This window comes from Cupressus sempervirens, chromosome 4 (genome assembly GCF_028749045.1).
Source record: "Cupressus sempervirens isolate cs-2001-9-10 chromosome 4, ASM2874904v1, whole genome shotgun sequence".
Classification (NCBI taxonomy): Eukaryota; Viridiplantae; Streptophyta; class Pinopsida; order Cupressales; family Cupressaceae; genus Cupressus; species Cupressus sempervirens.
The window spans coordinates 233,789,625-233,796,517 of record NC_143121.1 but is presented as its reverse complement, the minus strand read 5'-3'; positions in this window follow the sequence as shown (position 1 = coordinate 233,796,517).

Below are 6,893 nucleotides of genomic sequence, written 5' to 3'. Positions count from 1 at the left end.
AATATATAAACATGTGAATGTAAAAAATGAGATGGCAATGGATATACAAAAATAAGACAAACCTGGGCATTGGCCCCAGAAGATACCAATACATTCAAAGTGTGTGAAAATGTCAAACCTATAATTTTCTTTTGGTGGTCTTTAAGCTTCATTTTTACCTAGTTAGTTTAAACAAGTTTTGAAAAGACACAAGTTAGAAGTCACCATTTTTAATTATGAACTAAATGAGTGAGCCAGAAAGAGACTCATTGATTGCACCTCATCTACTCAGATATTGTATATCTGGATTGATGAATCCTCCATCCTAATTGCAATGATGTTATTATCCTGAGGGTGAAAAGCCAGAAAAGTAGCTGTAGGAGGAGTTTCCATGAAGGTAGTCATAACATACTATAAACACTCATTAGCAAGCATGTCATAGAATATTTTCTCAAAACTTTTGTTGAAAAAAGGAAACAAAAAACTTGATAAGGAACTCAAGTAAGAATATAACTTCTAAATTGAGTAGCTCAGGAGTCATATTGAACAGGAACATATTTTCAAAAGATGCACCTTGAATGTCATCATATTGAACAAGGAGACCTTTCCACCAGAGGCAGACATTACATAAGAATCATTCTTAGACAAAGCTATGCAAGCATCAACTTCTTCTAGATTCATAGCACCAATATTATTAGTCATCAAAATCCCACTAGCTGGCTGCAATATTTGTAGTTGAAGATTGGCATTAGACTGTAGAGAAGATCATTGTATTTGTCACTTAAAAGAAAATTTTCTAAGCAGCACACATTAAATCTTTCCAAATTAAGAGCATCACCTTTCCAGATGGATTCCACTCATTCCATGGCCATTGCCATAGTTTTTGGAGTACATTTGATGCTAATGCTAAAAGAGCAACACCAAAATTGGTATATATCAGTCTTGCAACTTGTACAAAACAAAAGGTGCTAATGTAAATATTGAAGTCATGAATTGCAAAGAAGGATATGTGGGTCTAGTTATAGATATGAATTTTCATATTACAGGGAGTAATGTATGGTAAAAAAAAGTCCATATAGTGTTTTAGAGGACACCCTTTGCCCTTGATATCAGAGTATGGACATAAGTCCTCAAGAAATGTGGAAACAATGCATATAAGATTGATTTTCTATCAGACATAGGCCTTTCTCAATTTTTTAACATTTTTTATTTTTATGCATATAAGCCACCTACTAATGTTTTTGATGTAGGAATAAGTCATAATAATAGTGTTGATGTTTCTCAGCTACCTAAGGTCACTAAACGTCAGATTGAATGCATTTTGGACAACAAGGTTACAATACAAACTAGGAGAGGCACCTATTATTCATACCTATTCAAATGGAAGGACACACCCAATGAAGATGCAACTTGGATGACTCAAACAGAGATTGAAAGGGTAGGGTATCAGCTGGACATAATACCAACTCAAGGGACTTGAGTTCTTTTGAGGAGGGTAGCATGGTGCAGAGCACTTAAGGTCATCATGAGGAATTCTATAAGGATCCTTCACTACACCACCTTCATAGAGAATTCATGAGTAAGATAACAACATTTCAATATGTTAGGAATAAATTCATGTTGTTATAAGCCCATTTGTAAAGGTTCAAGGTTCATTTGTTGTTTCTATAAACCATGAATCCTTAGAGACCTATAAGGGCTAAATAGGCTTAGAATAAGGAATATAGTCCAAAATGGTTTAAAAGACCTTAGAATAAGTTTATCTAGGTCTTAGGAAGGTTTGAGAGTCTTACGACTTCATTATGCTCAAAATTGCAAAATACAACAAAAAGTTGCTAAGCAATTTTTGCTTAAAAATTGGTAATTACAAATAAAGGAGTTTGAACCAATTATAAATATTCCCAAGGTAGTTGGTCTATGAAACATTCTTATAAATGTATGATCTAACCTTCCTAGCACAACAGGTTGGTTGATGTACAATTTTTTACAGCTTTCAATAAAGATTACTCATTTTTTGGCTCAAAACTATTGTATTTATGTTCCAATAGTAACTAAATGGAGGTTGAATGATCTAAGGAGTAACTTGATTGAGTTCCATGTCCAATTCACTTAGTTTTAAGATCATTGGTGATTTCTATCAAAAGTTATAGTAATTTCTTTCAAAATTGTCCAGAAACCCTAGGTTTAGTAGGTTTTTGTGCAAATGGACATATAACTCATGACTATACAGTTTAAATGGTAGACAAACCCATGAAAATGGGAGCCCTAGGAGTGTACTTTCAGATTCAAAAAGTAGGAGTTGAAAAACCAAAGGGAGTAATTTTTTCTTGCAAGCCCTAGGCCAAATATTTGTATGTATTTGGTCTAAAATTGAAGGAATTTAATTGCTAGAGTTGTATGTGAAGGAAAGTAACCAAATAAAAGGTGGATTGGTAGTTTCATAGTTACCCCTTGGAGTTATAAAGGTTTAGTTCTAGTCTATGCACCCATTTCCTTAGTCTTCTTTTGAAAACCAAGCGTAAAGGGGCCCATTTAGGTCTATGTACTTAGGAAAATTAGTGGAGTGCTAGAGTAGATTGGAATTTCATATTTTGGGATATTGTTGGGGTTGTTAAAAACTTCTTATTTACACCCTTGGATCAGGTATTAGATTTTTGGTTGTGTTGGATATAGCAACTTCTCACTATTAGCCCTTGTAGCCCTATTTGTGAATAGGTTGGTGGAACTTATGAATAGTAAGTGATACTCTCCACACTTATCTCCATACTCTCCATACTTATCAAATAGATAAGTATGTTTATGAATAATTATTATACTCTCCATACTTATCTCCATACTCTCCATACTATCAAATAGATAAGTATTCATAAACAAAATTGTATTTATAAACAAGATGGTGAGAAAGTGAGGCTTTTGAATTGCCCACGAAGTCCCAACTAAGACATTGAAAAATTGTGCAATAATTTAATAATTTGAAACTTCTATTATTTATGATGATTTGTTCATATTTTTGATCAATTCTATGATCCATCATTAAAATATCAAAATATGAAAAAATAATAATGAAAAATCAAAATATTCCCAAATTAAAATGATGAATGATGAAATTTGATTCAAAACATTAACAATAATAAAATGATAAGATCTATTTCACTCACCTCAAGCACAATAGTGACAACCCCACTCCATTCCAAAGACCATGATGATTTATCAACACCCTTGTCCAAAAACACTACAAAGCAACAGTTTCAGTGGATCCCAAAAGTGTTGTGAGTGCTGATACGGATAATGGGGCTGGAAAGTTTTTCATTGTCTCTGCCTGCATTGCATGCTCTCAATTTTTAGTCAAAACTCAAGAATACAACTACTATATAAGAAAAGAGCTTCATGAATGAGATCAATGTTTCTATTATAGTAAGAAAGGACTAAAAACTAGGAAAAGAGGATGACAAAATCAAATAGGACCAAGGCAAGAGTCTACAACATATCTGTGAAATGTGAGCATCTCAACTCAATTAATCATGAAAAATATTAATAATTGATCTTATATTCCACCTATACAATCATGGCAGATGACATGATTGTCACAATTGTTAAGAGGTAAATGCATCTAGTGATGGTTTTTTTGGATTCCCCTCATGTAGAAAGTTAGGGATGGTGTTTTCTGAGGGAGGGTTTGATGAAGGCTAGAGGTTTCTTATAGTAGGACCACATAGGAGGCTCATGGCCATGGCTCTAGACACACACAACACTGTACCCATAATCTTGAACTAGCTACTTGCAGACTTAATGTCTACTTTCTCCATCCTACAAACACAAAAAAGTACCAATTAGACCATAAGAGTATAAAAACCCAATCTTTGAAGAAGTAGAAAACATGTGATTAGAGAATACTACTCACCCAAAATACTCACTTTCTCACCATCTTTCTCACCACCTTGGTTATGAATACTTATCTTTCTCACGATCTTGTTTATGAATACTTATCTCCATACTTAGCATTATTTTGTGTCTAGAGTGTCATAAATGTTTTTAAATGTAGAATGAAATGCTTGTAAGTATGCATCTCTACCACATGAAAATGATTTTGAGATATAGACCTATGCAATCCAATCTCCCAAGGAATAGACAACACCACTTATTGCCATCTTTGCCAAAATATGATTTTTCATAAAGTGATGTTAGAATAGTTGCTAAAATGGTCATAAATTATGTTCTTATAGTAAAAAAATACTTTGACTTAAGAAAAAAACTATACAATATTAAAACATGACATTGTGCTTTAAAAACTAAAAAGGTACCTATAACAAAGAACTTCATTTGGACTTGCTAATTGGCTGTCACTATTAACTATAAGCTTATCTTTAAAGTTTGAGCTTTACTTGGTTTGGGGAATAGTTTAATATTCTCTACTAAACAAGGCCAACCACATTAGGGTGGATGATTATTTGGCCCCTCCCCACCCCCCACTAACATCACTCTAAATTCCCCATTAACATTTAATAACATTCATTCATTCATCCATTTTTGAAATATAACATTCAATCATTATAATCACATGATAGCATTCATTAACACATAAAATTCATTAACACACAACATTCATGAATAATTTATTAACACAAAATTAATTAACATGCAACATTCATGAGTAATTCATTCATGAATAACTCATTAACACAAAATTCATTAACATGCAACATTCATGAATAAGTCATTAACACATAAAATTCATTAACAAACAACAATCATTTCTTGTTGACTTTCTTGCTGCTTTTTTTTTCATGAAATTTCTGAGAGCAATATCAATGTCCTCATCATCCCACTCCTCTACTGGTTCTAATTGTAACACATGTCTCCTCCTCATCTCTTGAGGAACATGAGGCCACTACAACAAAGGGGAGCCCACTGCAATAACAAGTACTTCATGAGTTAAATTCACACCATTTTATATTAGTGAATTATGAGTTTTTATTTAAGTAAAAGAACTATAAATCAAAAAAATAATTTAAAAGAACAAAACATAGATTTTCTTTTCCTAAATGTGTGACATGATCTACCTATTGATCAATCTAAACATCCTCTGGCACTCACTGAGCATGGCATGATTCTATATCCTCTAAAATATACACAATAGGGTTACACCAAGTTTAATTAAAGATGTTAAATTGTATTAATAATTATATAATTAGTTTTAAATAGAAATTGAGCAAATCCATGGATAGTGTGATGCAGATCAAGGGCTTCATGATGCGGCGTATGATCTGTGTTATGATTAATAGGCTGCATTTCAATGTCATGCACATTATTATCAAATAAATTGTTGCTCAAGTATTCAATTTCTAATATATTTTTTGGCATATTTACCTATGCACATGACACAGGAGACTGTTAGGTTGGGGCAATGGAAGCTTGCAATAGGTGTTTAGCCACAGCTGCATAGCCTTGCTTGAAGGCAATTCTTTTGTGTTCTTCCGTGGCCTTCAGATTAAAATCAATGCCCTACATTTTTTTATTAATTAACAAAATTATTTTCATTTTATAAATAATTTTTCTCTGCAATTCATTTACTACTAATTACAACTCGTGCTTTGATTTTAGAATATCCCCCAGAGCCAAGTCTATGCTACCCAACCTTTTCCAGCTTGGCCTTTGATGCCTTTGATGTGTCCTGCAAACTATGAAAAGATTGAAATATATTATATGATATAGATATAAAGATCAGTACTAATTAGTGCTTTATTACATTAATGTACTAGTAGTTAATACTATTGCATACCTTCTCACATTTGTTGCTGTAATTTCTCTTCGACCATCCCTTTCTCCTTTGCATCCAAAATGAACTCATTCCATTCCCCCATTGTAATAAAGGGAGGACGCTCGTACTTTGGGTTTATGATGAGACTCTTTCTATATGAGTCCCTCACAACCTTAAGATGTTTGCAGGATTTTTGTAACATTTTCTTATGATCAATAATACTAATACCAAACTCATGCTCTAAATCTTTGATGAGCTGATCTTTCAAATTTTTATCTTGAAAGTTCCACCTTTTAAGAAAAAACACAAAATTGTTAGATATAGCCAGTAAAAGAAAAGACTCGAATGAAAGGAAAAATGTTGCACCAATTAATGATAAGAAAAATAAATAGTGGGATAAAATTAGTTCACTTATGATGTTCCACGTTGTACGTATGGTGGGCCCGAATGTTTGCAATGTGAGGTCATAAAGCTTCTTATAAAATGTATCATTTCTTGCAAAAAAATGTTATGGGATAATCAATCCAAAGCTTCTTATGAATAGGTAAATGTATATTGCAATATAAAAAATAATTATTTAAATTACCTGGAATCTTAAGACATTTTAAAGGCATCGATTCATCCTTGTCAATCAACAATGACATCTGCATAGCTCCCGTGCTAGAAACACAGATAGCTCCAAGAAATGATGGTGAATTATCACCAATACATGCACTATGATCTGTATCTGGTGTAGCAGATAGTGCATCTCCTACCACACAAAAAGAAATCCACTATGTGATGCACCCAAGATTAAAGTACAAATTATTGACTCATAATTAACACAAAACCATATATAGAAAAACAAAGATTTGCCATCTAGACGTCACCTTGTTGCTAACATTGCAATCAGCAATCTCGTATGGACGTTCATCAAACTTCTAGGAGTCTCCTACACTTAATGACCTAAACAATAGATTGTTAGCAAAGACATTCTGAAATAATAAGAGTTAACTTAAGAATTTTTTGAATGTTTGAAATAAAAAATTCCTTGTAACTTGTCAACTAAAAGATTATTTTACCAATGGCAGTTAGAGCTCTCCTACTACCAGCCTCACCGCGTTGTCCTTGACCAAGTTTTGGATCAGTTACCAAAAAATCCTGTAACAAGAATACA